The sequence below is a fragment of the Lucilia sericata genome, unplaced genomic scaffold (assembly GCF_015586225.1).
Source record: "Lucilia sericata isolate MDLA Ls3-8-SP2 unplaced genomic scaffold, ASM1558622v1 Contig000077F_arrow, whole genome shotgun sequence".
NCBI lineage: Eukaryota > Metazoa > Arthropoda > Insecta > Diptera > Calliphoridae > Lucilia > Lucilia sericata.
In genome coordinates, this window is record NW_023994110.1 from 733,204 (window position 1) to 751,189 (window position 17,986).

Here is a 17,986-nt window from a genome sequence, read left to right on the forward strand (position 1 = left end):
TTCAGCTCCGCTGTGAAAAGTATAGAACCGATTCGAAATTTTCCCGTATCAGCCCATAATAGGTTATAGCGTCCATAAGGAGCTACTACCGAAAATCATGTTAATGCATAGAATTCAGCTCTATGCGTTCTTTAATGATGAAACAAAACTGTGGCTTAACTCATTCTCTCAACAATGTTAACATACTTTTAAAATGTGTTCATACATTTTGTAAACAAACCCCTCTGAATATAGTTTGAGATAAGCCAGTCTTATAGTAAATGATATATTTTCAAAAGTGTTCCACTGTGCATCGTAACGATTTTAATTAAGTGCATTTTCTATACAAAGTTCCTTCCTACAATAAACCTTCAGTAACTTTATTAAGCGTTTATGAATACGGGGATAAGAGTTTAACTAATTCTTTGACTTAAAACATCTAGACGATTTTCCCCAATTGTTTATTTATAATATTTTATTTTTAAAATAAATATTTAACTACCTTTTAGTATTTATTTTAATTAGTACTTTTCATTACACATTTAGTACTTATTTTCGTGCATTTGAAATATCAACAATGGTATATATTTTTTAAATAATCATTATTACAGCATTTGAATCCACCAGCAATGAATCCACCACCAATACAAATGCAAACAGCTGTTAATTTTTTAACTCTCTGTTTTCTTTTTCTGCTGTCTCTACCAAACAAATACGAATTTCTCTTAAATTTATGCTATTCTCTCTCTATTTCTCTTTACACTAGTTGTGGTGGTTCGTTGAGCAGCATTGTTCCAACACCAAGTTGGAAATGAAACAAAACGCTATTCATATCAAATCAGTTTATTGGTGTTAACTCAGTTATTCGGTCGCAAAATCGGGACAAGAAAACTAACATAGAAAAAATTAAAAAAAACTAAATAGATGTATAGAAAAATAATGAAAAAATAACAACAAAACAAAGAAAATCTCTGTGAATTTGAATCGTTTTTTCATTTATGATTTTTTTTCTTTTTTGGTATGAGAAATACAAAAGAATCTGAAGTGAATTGGTGTGAGTGAATGTGTATCTTTAAGGTATAAAAATTGGCTAGGTACTAAATACAAACAGTGTAGATACAGGCATGTGTACATGTGTGTGTTAAAGTCTGAAAAATTGTTATTTTGCATCCATTCAAGCAACCAGCCATCTATAAATCAATTACAAAAGCAAGAAATAAAAAAAATGGAAAAATGTTAAAAAGTAGAGGAATGGAATAATTCATTTTAATTGTATGATTTGTGAAAAATTCTGTGCGTTCTATAGTTAGTTAGTGCCACAACTAAAAGGTCAATCACCTGAATGGCTTTTTTTCTGCGAGTGTTTTAAATTAGTGTCTGTGTGTGTACATATGTGTGAGTTGTTGTAGATGTGTTTGTGTTTTTGTTTGAAAACAAGTGTATCTCTAGAATTTGTGTAAATGGCACAGAATTGAAATTCGGATAAAAAAAAAACATAAAAATCTAAAACCAATAAGAAAAAAATCAATAAATTCAAATTATACCACAACATGAATACAATCGACAACAACAACAATAACAACCCAAAAAACAAAAGATGCCTGCACAGACATGTCCTCGTTTATTGAGTTTAAACACAATTTCTTTATTGAAAGAAGATAATAATAAAAAAAAACATATAAACATTTTGTGGTTTAGTTCTTTGTTTTCTAAATTTGTTTACACAAGTGCATTTCAAAGTGTTGCAGAATAATATAAAATTGAAAAAATAGGAAAAAAAAATTATTGTTTAATTTATTCAATTGTTTATGTATTCAATTGTTTCATTTCAAGTTAACAACAGCAACAATATGACGTGTAATAATTATTATGACAACAACAACAATATAAGCAACACCAATAAACAACAACGCCAACATCAGCAAATAATTTCTTAATTCTTTGTTTTATTTCTAGTTTATTGTTATTAAGTTACACATTGGCTTTAATACAGATAAACTAAACTAGAATATAACAAATATTAAACCCATCCAGCGACCGACCGACCGACCAAACACACGATCTATGTATGTAACCAACCACACCGATCCATCCAACCAACCAGTCATTCATTCATACATTTAACTAAATAAACTTAAAACAACATATATTTTAGTTTTCGTCTGTCTGTCTTTTTTTCATATCTCCATCTGACGTTAACAGATATTGACTACTACAACATCTTGTCATCCATTTTATTGCTGGGTTGGAAATATCATAATATTAATTAAGAAAACTTAAGTCTCTGAAGTTTACAAATTAACTTTTCTCTTTATGTTGTAATCGGAATAAAGTTATCTTTCCGAAATTATATAAAAGTTAAAAAATAATATTTTAAATTTCCGCAAAAAAACGAACAAGGGATTTTGCTATGTTCCCACGGAATTAAATTCTTAGTTCGCTTTCTGATTCCATAATGAAAGTTGTCCAAACAGTGAATTTTTTGTTGGTGGTGATTTCAAGGTCCACAACTCCTTTGGATTCGTTATTCATGCCATATAATTACAGAAAGCCAATATTCGCTGCGCACTACCACCTTAAGTAACTAGAGTATGACCCAAAACATATTCCATGTTTACAACACAACATAACACACTTGACCTTTTTCTGACTTCACACCCTGATAAGTATGAAGTAGATGTTCTTACACCTCTCGGTAATTTTGATAACTTTAACATTTCCGCCTCATCGAAACATTCAATCTGTGTATACGAAAAGGTTCGTTTGGTTGAGCTCAACAATTTCTTTTGGCACTTCAATTGGAAACTTTGCATGTTAGACAACAATGCCATGGTGAAAATGGTGGATGCTATAACCATGCTGGGAATGAAAACAAAATATCGTCGACTAGAACCAGATAAAAGCCCTGGTTTAATTAGAAATGCAAATGCATATGGTGTAACAACAAAAACGTCCAAACTTACTATGCAAAAAGGCCACATCTTCGTGTGCCAAAGTACTAAGGCGCGAGAAAAGATTTAAGTGTCTTCGTGCTAAGGATCTTACTGCTCCTCGGACCAGTAAAACCTTCTGGTCACTTAACCTATATCTAATAGCAATCTCTGAATGGGGTCGTGCTAATAATGTTGATTTCAATGGTCGTACAACTCAATGTTGTATTATAGGTTATGCGAATCTTAAGGAATCCGAATTCCTTGATATTCTGGCCATGAGAACAGTGCGATGTTTGCTCAAGAGACGAAAGAATCATTTAAGTGCCTCGGTTTTTTTAAAGGTTCACTCCATTTGAATTCCTTCTTATTTACATCACTTATATCCAAACTAAAATGGAATACATCTCTCATATATGTGCCAGTGCTTCAAAGTCTATTTTGGAGCTACTCGAGCGCATACAGGATAGGGCGAAGGTAATTATCGGTGACAGTAGGGTTCCACTCTATTGATTGGCTTGAGTAATGTCGTAATGTGGGGTGTGATTCACTCTTCTATCGATACTACAATGGAATGTGTTCTTCTGAAATTAGTGAACTTGTTCCCGGAATTAACAATATTTAGGCTAACGTGCTTTATATCTGGTCGATTGGAAAGTGGATCGTCGCACAATGCACTACAGAGAGAATTCGTTCTTTACTCGAACTGTACGTATGTGGAACAAACTTCCCCCAGAAATCTATGATGTCGCTTGTAAAGATCTATCCTTCCTTCCACTACCTACTTTCCTAGTTCTAACACAATCCACTGCATTAGTAGGGGACCTCTCCTGATAAAAGAAAAGATCAAACAATTCGATATAATGATAAAGTTATGGTACTAAAATTGCGAAGATTACTTTAAATTTAGTCACTGCTAGTGTAGGATATCTAGTTGTAAATACGAAAGACGATTCTTAATTTTAGAGGCGCTAATTCACCGAAATTGTGATCTTATTTTACCCAACGGTCGATCTTGGATGTCGGAGAACGATCATTTATAAAGTTTTATATTAAATATTCATTATGTTGAAATTCAATATAATTTTCCAACTCTGCACCATCGTGAGCAGAAAACAAACAACGCTATTGTTGTCGCCACTATTGCACCTTTACGTGTAGTACTAGTTATTGTTAAAGTATGTTGTTACGTGTCTGATTTGCTCTGGTTACTCGATTCTCCTTCTCTCTGATGGCTGATTGTTTTCGCTATTTAGTTCATTTACATGCCCTACACTAGGTTTACTATAATAGTCAACTATAACAATAACAATTGTATATAAACCTAGAACTAACATCTCTTCATAGTATATCAAGAAAACTAGTCCCCAGTTTCGTTTTTAAGGTGAAGTGACAAGTTCTAAACCATTATACAAAGGGAAGCTGTCACTTCAACATATGCTAACAGAAAGTGAATTAAAAATGTTTAGAACCAGCCTAAAGGTATTTTCAGACTACAATACTTGTCAAAAATGTTTGTATCATAATACAATTTACTAGTCTAAATATAATTTGTAATTTGATTTTCAAAAATATTACTGATTTTTTTGGCATACGGTCGGTATTCATAAATTTTTTAAAACAATTCAAAAACTTTTTATTTTTAAACGTATTCGGTATGTATTTTATAAATACAATAAAAAACAAACAAAAAGTGTAAAATACATTAAAAATAAGAACGAAAAGTGCATAAATAATTGAAAATTGGATAAAAAATATTACAAATATTATAGTGTAAACATAAAATGTATTTTTCGGATTGATTTTTTGAAAATGCGAATTATTTTCATAATATTTTTAATTTGAAGCGTGTTAATACTCAGTATTGTAGTCTGAAAATACCTTAAACGAACTTGAAATGTATTGAATATTGAAATACAGTTTGAGATACACATATGAATCACATTTTTAGGTCTTTTAGCGAGTTCTTGTTTACAAAACAAGAGAGACCATAAACCTGTTATTGAATATATTTCTTTTAAAAGTAAATTAAATGTATGTTTTTTATTTAAACTCCTCCACCATATTCGTAAAGATTTATATTTAATTAAAACAAACATTTATTTCCTACAAAATAAACAAATTTAAATAAAACATTGACTAAATTAAAAAATTGTTTAAATAGAGCGTAATGTAGTCGATTTAAACTAACTTTAATTTATTGGTTTATTTTATTTTCACATTTCTTTCTTTGTTTTGTTTTATGTATTTATTGTGATGTTTTTTTATTTAAAATTCATTTATATGAATGTGTATACACTATTTGAAAAAATAAATACGACAAAAAATATTTCGAAATGTTATAACAAAAATGGACTAAATATTTGCCACTCACAATCACAACCTTAAGCAGGTCAACAAGATTTTTTTTAATGAATCGACACTTTTGTCGAAAAAACCCACACACATAAATCAATTGAGTATTAAAATCAATCTTTTGTGCTAAAAGTAATTAATTTTGTCAAAACGACATTGAAATGTTAAAGAAAATTTTACTTTTTTTCCATTAAACGTAACTATAAGAAATGGTAACTAAGAGATTTTAATAAAAAAACCTAAACTAAGGAACTTTTGACTTCATGTCAATTTCAAAAACATTCGATTTATGTAACATCTAGTTTCTCACTGGGTATGTACATCATGTAAGTCGAACTTTGGGTTTGTTTTTCTATTTTATGAAAGTTGTCGGTAATAATTTCTCTCGATTTATCTTAGTCGAGCTTCATCGAGATGAATTCAGGTGTACCGCAAGATTCCCTACTCTATTTCTTATTTTCATAAACGACCTCCTATGTCAAACTTCCAACTCTATCTACTCTTTCGCCGAACAAATCAATATCTGTGTTTCTTTTTCATTCAATTATAGGCCCCATTAGATATTGGGACAATGAGGCACGATATGAATTAATCGCTCAATCACGACTTGATAACAATCTCTGAACGGGGTCATGTTTGTTGTTTAACATGCCAGATAATATTGTTTCATGTTCTGTTCTGGGCATGAAAATACCGTGTCCATCTGATTCCTTAATATTCTTATATCCAATCGAAAATGCAATATAACTCTAATAAATGGGCCAGAGTTTCCAAGTCAAATTTGATGCTACTCGACCGTACAGAATAGTAGGGTATCCAATTCTTCAGATTCTCTGGAACCGTCTCAATGTGGGGTCTATTTCACTATTCTTTTGATATTATAATGGAATGTGTTCCTCTGAAATTAGGGGACTATGTAATTGCCAATACCCGTATATGTTTACGCATTACCAGTCTTTCATCAAGAACTCCCCATTTGCAGTCGATTGACCAGTGGACCACACAACATATTACAGGAAAAATGCATTCTTACGCCGCACCATTCGTAACAATCTTCCTGCAAAAGTATTCCCTGATCCCCTTAATATTCTTATATCCAAGCAAAAATGCAATACAACTCTAATAAATGGGCCAGAGTAAAATAAAGCATACAGGGTATCTAATTCTTCAGATTATCTGGAACCATTTCAATGTGGGGACTATTTCACTATTGTTTTGATATTATAATACAATGTGTTCCTCTGAAATTAGGGGACTATGTAATTGCCAATACCCGTATATGTTTACGCATTACGAGTCTTTCATCAAGAACTCCCCATTTGCAGTCGATTGGCCAGTGGATCACACAACATATTACAGGTAAAATGCATTCTTAAGCCGCACCGTTCGTAACAATCTTCCTGCAAAAATATTCCCCGCCACTTTCGATGTAAAGAAATTTAAATCAAATGTCCAAAAACACTACTCCCTTTACCTATATTCTTAGTTCCAACACAATGCACTGCTTAAGTACGGGTCTTGACCTGAGTGCTGTTCTAAAACACCTTAAAGATAGCGGTATATTAAAGTAAAAGGTCTCTAAATAACCAGTATTCATAAGGTTTCCTAGAATCATGGGGATTAACTATATACAATGAAGTCAAGTCGAGTTAAAACGTTTACAAGATTTCTCATTGCAAATCTATATAGTGACACGAACATCTCTGAAAGAACCCCCTCTATTCTAAAAAAATGAGAACGTTTCGACAACAATATAACTCTTTCGCATTTCGAAATTTGTAATTAAAATGTTTCAGTAATGATTATACCAAATAAACTAATCATATAAACAAACACTCCTTGGGCTTATATCTTTAAAACAATTCATGTTCTCGGGTGCAAACCTCAGGCAATTGCAGCAATAATAAATAATACATAGAGAAATTAATTGAAATAAATTATTTATTATACTTTTCTTGAGATATTTGCCAAACAAACTAGAAGTTTCTCTGCAATGACAACACACACTAATCTATAATTCTGAAAAGAACCTCGAGCTTTTGTATAGAATATTTAATTCAGCATTAAAATAATTTTTGGCATAATTTTGATTTAATAATCTAATTTAATTTCTTCATACATATTGACCATAATAATAATTTTATGTTTAATTTAAAAAATTAGTTTCTTTTATATAAAAAAAAAAAAATATTTATAATAGCTAAACTCACTAACACGTAAATTCACTTCACTTCTTTCTATGGTCATGCACGCATACCAGGCGCCAAGTATAAAAAAATTTCTAAAAATTGTTTAGTTCCCTGATATTTTTTTTTGTTGTCACCCAACCTTAGAATATTTCGTACCTAAAACTTATTGTTCATGTGTGCGAGAGTTTGCATGATATTTCATCTACTTGTTATCGTGTATGATTTTTATTTTTTAAATTTTTTTTTTAAAAATTAAAAAAAACTTTTTCTATCATGTATTCGCATACGTTCTGCTACTAATTATTTGTAGATTGTTGCAGTGTTTGAACATGTGTAGTATAATACGGACCGAAAGAAATACAACATCTTAAAAATGGATTAGCCTCAATTTAAAAGAAAGAAAACCTAAATACTCTGTATACTTACATGCAACACACACAGTCATGCAACATTTATACATCCATACATATACCCATATAATTCATACTTGTATTGTACTTTACAACATTGAGGTTTAGGTTTTTATTGTTGCCTTTTTATAACAACAAGTAGTATATTTCTATGTGCAGCTATCAAACCATAGCGGGGGAGAGTGTCGTTGGGGAAAACGTAGCAAAATATGACAGATATTGATTCGTAGCAAGTGATAGAAATTTATATACATATTTTCATATAATCACACTGATGTCTCGTTAGAATGGATTTTGATGTTTTATTTCTTATTATATTTAGAACTAATTATTTGCACAATTGCCTAATTAGATCCGAATAATGTATTTAGTTAGACTTTAATTGGATCTATAATACTATATATGTACTAAGTTTTCATTACTTTTTGAACAGTTCTATTCTTCATTGAACATTTTCTAGAACGACATATTTTGATTTTTTGAGGTATAATATTAAAAGTTCCAGAAATTAATACGACTTAAAATGCCTTTGGCGATTGGATATTGAAGTTTTGAACGATCTAGGACTTACTGCCGTTGACTGTGTCGAATTTGAGGGTACATATATTTTGAATTTTCAAACAAAAGTGTTTTATTAAAACCGGACACCTTTCATTGCCGATTTCTAAATTATGGTTCTTTAACATCTACGGATTTAAGTCGTCGAATATTAATAACTTCGTAGAAAGTTTTGCATCTACCAAGGCTCCCCGTTACAGCTCAGATGTCCTTTGGTCTAGTTGCGTTCCAGGACATGAGGGTATTCGGAAAACTGAAATTGTAAACGATTGTGCCAATTAAAGGATCGTCCTTCGATGAAACTGTTGAGAAAACTGATATTCCTTTTATACATGATGATCCACTATTAACGCTTTAAGAATATCATCTTATGACCCTTATTAGTAAAGACTACAATTTCAGAAGAACACATCCCATTTTAATGGCAATAAAATTGTAAAATTTACCTCATGTTGCGACAACTTTATAGTGTATCAAACCAAAAATTACCTTAGCCCTCTCCTGTATATAGTCGAGTGGCTCCTAAATATATACTTCAAAGCTCCGGTCCATATATAAGAGAAAAGAAGATCGTATGGTTGTCTTACACTGTTTTAGGCACCATTGCCTCATTCTCCAAAATAAATAAATAAATAAATAAATAAGAATAACAGATATAACTGTCATCGGTTAGATAGTAATTAGAGTTGGAATTTTGACATAGAAGTTGTATAGGAAAATATGAAATAGATTAAGAGAAAGAACCGAGCCTTGCAGTACCCTTGAATTATTGTTCAACTCGTTTGATACGATCTTATAACATCTTGTATATTGAGATATCTGAAAAAGCTTGAAATAAGTCGAACACCTTTGAAATATCTAGAGTCACCACTTTACTTTCACCTAAATGTTAAATGGAATGACACCATTTATTTGAACTGAAAGTTAGAAGGTCTCTAGTGGAGCGACCTCTAGCCATACTGCCGGTCGTTAAGTAAATATTTGCTTTAAATATTTAACATTGTGTCTCCGGTGACTCCTTATATAATATGTACTGAATGTATTATCGTCCGATATTTAGAAACTCAGTTTCCTAAGAATTTTCCTATCAGTGTTCGTGAGGGATAATATCACTCCCAAGATATTTAGATCTAATTTCGGCGAAAGCCTGACAATGGCAAAGAAAGTGCTTCAGAATTTTATGGAGTTATGGGTTTCTCTCAATTCTGCCCTCGTTTCGTCAAATGGTCTTGCGTTCGTCTGGTTACCTACCTCGAGCCCCCTTCCCTTTTAAAACTACAACATATCATATATTGCCGACTACTCCCGAGTGGCCAGGTACCCATATGTAAACCTAACCTCTGGGAGATTATTCGGTTAGAGCTTGCTGACAATCCAATAGGTCTTAGATTTAACTTTATCATCTGATATCGCCCTAATTACCTTCTGACTGTCGGTAAATATGTGAAGCTCTGTGGGCGCCATATGTATTCTAGTCCAATTTACGCAGGACCACTTTGTCCCCCAATTTAGAGTCATGTGTGCAGCAACATTTCTATCTGGGATCATTATTTCAAAGTTTCCGACATATTCTGTGTAGGTTAGTAGTTATTTTTCTTGATTGTCAGACCCGATTTCGTGGGTTCGAATCCCACCAGAGATACTGGTAATGGAGAGCAAAACAAACCCGAGAAAGGCATAGGAGTATAGTATAGAATATTGAGAGGATTTGCTAATGAACGAGCTAGCGTTGTAGAGCACTATTTCAAGGCTAGAGTCGGCATGTCAGGTCCAGGAGTCTTATTTATGTTAAGATTTGCTTAAACTCTTTTATCGACACGCGTTTAAAGGAATATATTTGCAAAGTCACTGGAAAACCTTCACCTAGAAAGTTAGCTTTATCAAACGGATCAGTGAATGTTAGGTCGTCCTTGAAAAGCGCTGGAATTGAAGAATTAGCATTATCTTTTACACACGCCGAAAGGTTTTACTGTCCCTAGGAGGAGTAAGAACCGTAGCACATAGATAGACCTCGTTTTTTAAATATTACGCCATCTCTGTGGATTTCATTGCAATTATGTACTTCTGGTTAAACCAAGGCATGTGTTTGAAGGAATATATTTGTCAAAGTCACTGGCAAACCTTCACCTACAAGGTTAACTTTATCAACCGAATCAGTGAATGTTAGGTCATCCTCATCGAAAGGTTTTACTGTCCCTAGGAGGAGTAAGAACCGTAGCACATAGAAAGACCTCGTTTTTTTAAATATTACGCCATCTCGGTGGAATTGATTGCAATTATGTACTGCTGGTTAAACCAAGATTTTTGTCTAGAACTAATCAATGATCTCTCTGATGGAATCAATGTTGTAGATTTATAGGATAAATCATTATAATACGAATACTTCCCCTGGTAATTCGATATTATTATTTGTTGTACTTCTCTCATAATTTGTTATTGTTGTTATTTCGAATACATGCACATGGAAAGTCATCGAGTAGAGCAGCAGTAGTAGAATGGCACGAAAAACGAAACACTCTTTATTTTATTTGGAAAATACATATTGCTCTGTATCTCAAACAATAACCATGTTGTTGTTTAACCAGTCAGTCCATAATTCATGTTGATGAAGGTGGTTGGTTGGTTGGCTGGTTCACTGCTTGGCTGGCTGCCTGTTTGGGTTGCTATTGTTGGTTTAATATAAATATTTGGCAGTTTATGTTGTAGTTCCTTGTGGGAAAATACTCGTAAAAGAAAAATAGTAAAAAAATATTGAAAAAAAAAACACAAACAAGTTAAATAAAAGTGTTTCAGTGTAATCACAATGGTTCCCTTTCCTTTTTTTCTCTAAAGCTGCTTGTTATATTTATTTATCATTATTACATAAAATATAGAAATTACGTATTTTTTTATCTATAAATAATTCATATACATTTTCTTTGCAACACTTTTATTTAGCAGTTTTCTACAACGATTTGTAAAAATATCAAAGAAACTAAAGTGTTAAAGAAAAATAAAAAATAACAAAATCAATAAAATATGAAAAATTTATATATGAACAAGAAAAAAAGTTAAACAAAAAACAGCCAACACATAATTATTCTTTTGAAGAAATATAAAAAAAGTGTGTTTGTTAATTTTAACATTTGACATTTAAATTTTGTGGAGAACAACTACAGCAGCAGTAGAAATCTTTACTACAACAAAGAATAACAGAAGAGACCCCCTACATTTGCATCTCTTCTCCCAGAAATATTTGAAAAAAACAAGGTAAGACATTTTATTAATTCTGTTTTGTTCTTAAATTCATTTCTTTTTTATAATAAATTATTGTTTCACATGCATGTTAATTATTTAAGTCTTTTCTTCCTTCATCTTATACATTTATCATCTCTTTTTATGAGTTTTTTTCAAATTTCGTTTCATTGTTACTAATTAGTATCAAAGATTTATTTTTATTTGAAAAAAGTTAGTGTTTAGTTTTTGGTACCTGTCAAAAAATTATACAATGCCAAAAATTAAGCAGAAGAAGAAGAAGTAGACAAAACTTTATTGTTATTGTTGTTTATTTTACCTTTGTTTTGGTTATATATGTATGTATGTGTGCTCATAAATTATAAGTAGTTGCCAGATTTTATATAGGAGTTGAAAAACTAATTAATCGATAAAAGAAAAGCAAGTTTGAATATAATATTTAATATTATTTAAATCGTTATTGAATAATTCCCAGTCTGGAACTCTAATATTATTAAGTTTTGTTAAAGCGAGCGGGATTACCATAATTCTTGGTAAAGCAAAACTGATTGATTCTGTGGCTACTTAGTCAATGGCTTCTTTGTCGCGCGAATATATTTCAATTGTATGCAAAATACTTTAAAGACTCCTGCTTTTAATAGAGCACACAATTCTTTACCCAAACTCTGCCGAGTGGTTTTCCTACGTCTGCACTCTTACATTCTAAAATCGTTACAATCTCTTCGTGTTTGGGTTAGGTTGATGGGAGGATATCTTTTCATTAAAACCGAAGAAATACAACTAGGCCACTGGTCCTGGACGTAATTCCTATGAATTTTCCAATCCGTGTTCGTGATATGATGTTATATCCGGAATAAAATCACACCCAAGGTATTTTAATCTAATTTGACAAATACCTGACAATGGCAAAAAAGTGCTTCAGAGCTTCACTGTGCTCTCTATATGCTTTACATTCGTCTGAATCCACACGTCCAATTAGCTGTGCCCGTAAACCTGTGTGTCCACTTAAAATACGTACCACCATGCTATCCTTAGACTCTCTCATTTTGAGAAGGCTTTTCGTCCTGGCCTCGTTAGTGTCACCCCATACGAGTAAATATTTTAAGCCCTGTGGGCGCCATATTTATTATAATCCCATTAAAGCTTTCTGTTATTGCTTAGAAACTGGTTTTTGAGTCTTTAATATAGAACCCCAGCCCACTTTGTCCACCAATTTAAAGCCATCCATGTAGTAAGTGATTCCTGCAGGTATTTGCGTAATGTTTTAAAGTTCTCGACATATTCTATATCTGGTATGCGATCGGGCACCTCCGATATTGTGTATATATAAATGCCGCCTCATATCTGAGATATGTATGTTTAAATGGGTAGTAAAGTTTCCAGGGCCTGGTTGATATAGTAGTCAAGGCATCACTTATACCCAAGCAGCATATACGCTGAACTCCTTGTAGTAGTTTGATCCCTGCAAAAATTGAGATTACTCCGCAAATGCGTGAAAAGAGTACTCCTCAAAGGACTGGTCCCAAACTAATCCAAATATATAAAAAAACATACTCTATTTAACATTGTGATGTCCTAGGGTCCCAAAACTAGTCCCTTGCTGAAACATGGTCCTATGTAATGTAGGCTATGGACCATGTTGTTTTCAATAATAATAATAAACATGATACATGCCTGCATTACATGGGACTACTAAAGGGATCATGTACTCCAATAAAATTATATTTTCTCATAAATTAAAAAAAAATCGGGTTTGACAATTCACGAATTCCAGATCCTATGAATTGTTTTGATTATGACCATTTTTGCAACATTGCAAATTTTAATACCAACGTTGTTATAAGTATAAAGATTTTGTCAGATTTTGTCAAATGGATTTCATTGATAGGGTCCCAAAACTAGTCTCTTGCTGAAATTATGGGAGTACATAATCCCCAACATGGTCCTATGTAATGCAGGCTATGGAATATGTTGTTTTCAATAATAATAAACATGATCCATGTCTTCATTACATGGGACTACCAAAGGGATCATGTACTCCAATAAAATTATATTTTCTCATAAATTAAAAAAAATCGTGTTTGACTATTCACGAATTCCAGATCCTATGAATTGTTTTGATTATGACCATTTTTGCAACATTGCAAATTTTAATACCAACGTTGTTATAAGTATAAAGATTTTGTCAGATTTTGTCAAATGGATTTCAGTGATAGGGTCCCAAAACTAGTCTCTTGCTGAAATTATGGGAGTACATGATCCCCAACATGGTCCTATGTAATGCAGGCTATGGACCTTGTTGTTTTCAATAATAATAAACATGATCCATGCCTGCATTACATGGGACTACTAAAGGAATCATGTACTCCAATAATATTATATTTTCTCATAAATTAAAAAAAATCGGTTTTGACTATTCACGAATTCCAGATCCTATGAATTGTTTTGATTCTGACCATTTTTGCAACACAGCAAATCTTAATACCAACGTTGTTATAAGTATAAAGATTTTGTCAAATGGATTTCAGTGATATAATTGACCTTATCGTGTGACATTATCGGGTGATTATTGGAAGAGGGCCTTTTATAGAGACTTTAGGATCACTTTAGAATTCAAGAGCGATTGATCAAATTTTTTCAATAACTTGTTTTTTAAAGAGTTTTTTCTTAATTAGGGTCAATTACACAGGGTAGCAAAATGTAAAACTGAAAAAGATAAAAGTCTACTTTGCTAAATGTTCAAGCTGAATCCGAACCTGGCCTCAGAAGTTATACACTACATCAGATTTTCCAGTGATCGTGTCATGAAATTTTAAAAACTCCCGTTTTTGGCCATATTTAAGACCCTATAATGGCGTTAAGACATCTTTCTTTATAAAATTTGTTATAGCCTGTGAAAGGTCAAACAGTCGACTTTAAAATCCATATATGAGAAAAACACCGTTTAAACGTTTTTTCTAGTTTGAAAACCGAACGCTTTCAAATAGTTTATATTTTTTGATTTCCCGATGTAAATGTATCTACTCGTTCCATAGAAACAAACTTTTGTTTATAAAAAAATCTAAAAAATGTTTACATATATGAACACACAAATGTAATTCTGGCAACGCTGTCTCACCAATACCTTACCATGTGTTTCATTTTCACAAGTATTTAAAACAATTTAAGAGGCAAAATAACTAAATTGCTCTTTGAAATATTTCTCATTGCTCTCGATTTCTCTTTTAAAATGCCGCAATATTTATACAAATAATATAAATATGCAATTTTCGTAAATTTGTGAGAGTAAATATTACGGTAATATACATAATTTTTTTTTCTCTAACCCCGCTTGCATTATGTTTCGTAAATATTTTTGTGATTATTTTTTCGTTTTGTTTTTGTTTTCAAAATCTCACAAACAAACTGATTGGTGACATGTGTTGTCAGCTAAAACAAAACAAAAAAACTTTTTGGCCCAAAAAATTTATTTTGGTGAAAAGTGTAATAAATTTTTGTTCGACAAAAATTTTGTTAATTAAAATTTAAATAACATTTTAACACTGACAATGAAAAAACAAATCAATGTAAATAAAGAAATGTAAAATGATTTTCTTTTTACGAGAAATGAAAATGAAAATAAAACTCGTAGTTGAACAATTTAATGAGTAGAAATTAATTTGATTTTCATGGTTTTTTGTGTTTGTTCAGCAGCAGTGATAAATAAATTATGTAAAATAATAAATACGTAATTGTAATTCATTTTAATTGGCTGTTATTTTTAAGAAATTATTTTAGTTTCCACATACACATAACGGGTTAATACAAAGTATTTTGTTTGCTTGAAGTTTTACTTTTTTTTTGAGATTTTTAAGGTTAACTTATTTCCGCCAAATTAAGATTTCTTTTGTTTTATATTCGTTGGGTATTTTTTCATATGATTCACATACAACTTTCACCTACAACCCAAAAAAATTAACAAAAAAAAGAAAGAAAATTCGTATTAAAACTAAAACTAAAAGTTACACCTTAAATCACAACCAAAATATTATTTATGAATTTAAATAAATAGAAATAAAAACGGAATAACAATAAAAATTCACATAAAAATACCAGCAAAATATTCACACAATTTTTCGGTATAAATATTTCCACTATGGCTATTAATTGTATCTACGAAATATGTGCGTTTACAAAATACACACACACATTGTGTGTTGATTCTATTTTCGACGACATTGTTTACACTCAAAGAAAACGTTTGTTTAAAAAGGCAAAGTTATATTTTATTTAAGTAAATATCTTATTTATTATTTGTATAATAAAGATATTTGTATTTATAAAGCCTATTTGTTGTTGCCACTGTGTCTTACTTTTCTTTGCGTTTATTTAATTATATTGTCAAATTTAATAATATGGATTAATTTTTATTTCTGTTTCTTTTCTTCTTTATTTAAATTAACTTTATTTTAACTACATACTTGCTACTATTAGGTTGTTTCTTTTTTTTCGGCTTTTTTGGTAGTTAAAATTGAAAGTGTGCCATTTTGGTTTTAAACTTTTGTCATGTCACGCACAACTTTTTTTTATTAGTTAAATAACTGGACAAATTGTTCTTTTTTGGTACTATATTAATGTATTTTTTTAGTTTTTAATTAAGTTATATGATTCATTTCGTTATATAGGTTTTTGGGAATCATAAAAATGAGTCTTCAATTTACATATTCTCTATATGTATGTGTTACTCATGGAACATAAAATCGTTATTCAGGTGAAAATTTAGATCAAAAATAATGTTCAAAATGTTTAAACATATTAGATACCACCCGAGGCATGTTTATTTGACAAATCTTCTCTCAACTTGGCGTTATTGCCATCCTGGGGTCGAGGAGTTACCTCAGGTCAACCGTGATCTTAAGATTTGAGTTTGACCACTACAAACTATTTTATATGGTGTCATGCTAGTCGGTGTGCTGCAGGTTTTCTCCTGTAAATGCTATTAGAGAGGTCTCTTCGGGGTATTCGGAATACTATGTTGGTTAAAGAACTGATTTATGTAAGTGCTAACTAAGTACTTCTGGGCAATTTTTTCGGTCCGGTTGCCATATATACATATACCACTGCGAAGAATTTGCTGAAGTAGGTAATTCGCCTCCAATATCGAGGAATTGATTGGACTTTCATTGTCCCTGTGGCATGTTACCTTGATGATCTTTCCTATCTTCCCATGTTAAGGTTAAGAAGGGTGCATATACACTCGAAGAACATAAGGTTCATTATGATTCGCTTCAAAAAGTGAAGATTCAAAATACTGAGAAACAAAAACACTACAAGCAAACCAAGAAGAAAGAAGAAGATTGGTAAAAAAGGATAGATATAATTACCAAATCAGTACCCTAAACAATAAAGAGATGAGATAGAAAATCTTTGTCACCCTATAAATCCCAACCGAAGAAGTCGCTAACGCCCTTGACAAAACCTAGTAAACAGCGAGGGTCCTGACCCACAATATCCCCCATTTCGTCAAGGAATCTATTCCCTAGCCATTTCAGCCTTGAACTCTGTATCATAAGACAGTAGCAAATTATATGATCTATCGACTCCATTTCCTCCTCATCCTCGCATAACCTATAATATTCCGGTATATTGCTGTCCCACTTACTGACAAAGGCCCTAACAGAGCAATGCCCCGTTAGCATCCCTATCAGAATTCTTAGACTACGTCAATCCAGTCCTATAAGTATTTTGGTAGACCCCATATCAAGTTTTGGCCATAGGGCCTTTGATACTTTGCAATCCAATCTACTATTCCAGGACTGGTTTATGATGTCACGGATTCTTTCGAATATCAGCCTATAACAGTGACAAATGGGTGATTTTACTATCCTTTCTTTGTCGTCTATATCAAGGTTCGAATCTAATCCGCAACCTCATTACCTTGCATTTTACAGTGCCCCGGCACCCAACATAATCTAATGACAAACAGTCTCATAATGTCCCTAAGGGAATTTCTACAATCTACAACCAGGCGCGAATGTACCGTGTGACAAGTTAATGCTCTGAGAGCAGCTTAAATTGTCACAACTGAAACGGATCGTTATGATTCCGTATCAGTTCCGTCGCATTCCAGATCGCTAGGATCTCTACTTGGAAGACACTACATTTATCAGGGAGTCTGACGGACCGTTATATCTTGATATCAGCGATATAGATACCGGCACCAATGATGGTATCCATCTTGGACCCGTCAGCGAAAACTGCACACCCACCAAACAGTCTATTGGATACAAGCCAATTATCCCTAGATGGAAATTCAGAGGTGTTTCCCCGAAGTTTATAGTCGTAAAATCAT

General features: G+C 32.0%; 1 protein-coding gene across 4 annotated transcripts in view; it reads left to right on the forward strand.

Moving 5' to 3' along the window:
- Positions 1-829: 829 nt before the first annotated feature.
- Positions 830-17,986, forward strand: part of LOC119616521 (solute carrier organic anion transporter family member 4A1) — a 65,372-nt gene continuing 48,215 nt past the window's right edge. Inside the window, exons 1-2 of one of the 4 annotated variants that reach the window (XM_037972920.1) lie at positions 830-1,033; positions 11,362-11,670. The gene's annotated coding sequence lies outside the window, so the exon portion shown is untranslated. Of the gene's footprint in view, positions 1,057-11,358; positions 11,671-17,986 lie in introns of all 4 variants that reach the window. The other 3 variants (XM_037972918.1, XM_037972919.1, XM_037972921.1) reach the window with 3 other exon arrangements.